Below are 1,015 nucleotides of genomic sequence, written 5' to 3' on the forward strand. Positions count from 1 at the left end.
TCATACGAAGATATGCATTTCATAAAATGAAAGAAAAGGGGAAAAGATGGCCACATGGCGTTCAATTTAGATATATCCAAAGCTTATGATAGGATCAAATTGAACTACTTAGGCTCTGTTCACTTCACTTGAATGGAATGGTTTTGGGCTGAATGGAATGGTCATTCCGGGCTGAATAAAAAATTGGTCTGTTTGGGGCACTTGAGTATATTTCTGTCATTTCCGGAAAGTGCACGGGCAGCCGTCCTTTCCCTTTTTCACAATGTTCGTGAAGTTGCTCACGAATCCTTGTGGCGAAGGGTTTAGAAAATCGCGCCAGTTCCCACTCCCGCTGGAGCTATTAGCGGAATCCACTGATTCGCTAGTAATGGCGGGTGAATTAGTAAAATTTAAAGATGGTACAGTCGGTATTGCTCTTAATTTGGAATCAACAAATGTCGGTGTTGTATTAATGGGTGATGGTTTGCTGATACAAGAAGGAAGTTCTATAAAAGTGTAATTTCGAAAAAATAAAAGAATCGGTAAGTGCGCAATATGTGACTCCCAAGTCAAGATCTTATTATGTATACTCTCTCATTATAGGCATACTAATTAAGACCGAGTTACTTTCTTTTTCCTGTCCATTCGCTCTAGGTAATGTAATATGGGCTCGACACACAAATTCTGGGAAGAACGGAAGTTTCAGATTTGTCGATATTGGGTTTAGGATTTCTTCATTCATTTCCATCCAATCAGCTGGTAGAGCAGAGGACTGAAAATCCTCGTGTCACCAGTTCAAATCTGGTTCCTGGCACATGATTAATTTTTATGAGAATTCTGTGATGTTAGTAAGCTAGGCCTATATCTTTGGACCAACCTATGACCGAACAAAAAGGAATTCGTTGCTCTTTTTCACATACACCGGGAGAAAGGGTTACGATAGCTGGGCCAGCAGAATGGAATCACTTATCCTAGTCCATTCCGTTTGGGCTAAAATATAACAAATCCATTCCTTTTAAAATATGCAGGACAGACT

The sequence above is a fragment of the Apium graveolens genome, chromosome 6 (genome assembly GCF_009905375.1).
Source record: "Apium graveolens cultivar Ventura chromosome 6, ASM990537v1, whole genome shotgun sequence".
Taxonomy (NCBI): Eukaryota; Viridiplantae; Streptophyta; class Magnoliopsida; order Apiales; family Apiaceae; genus Apium; species Apium graveolens.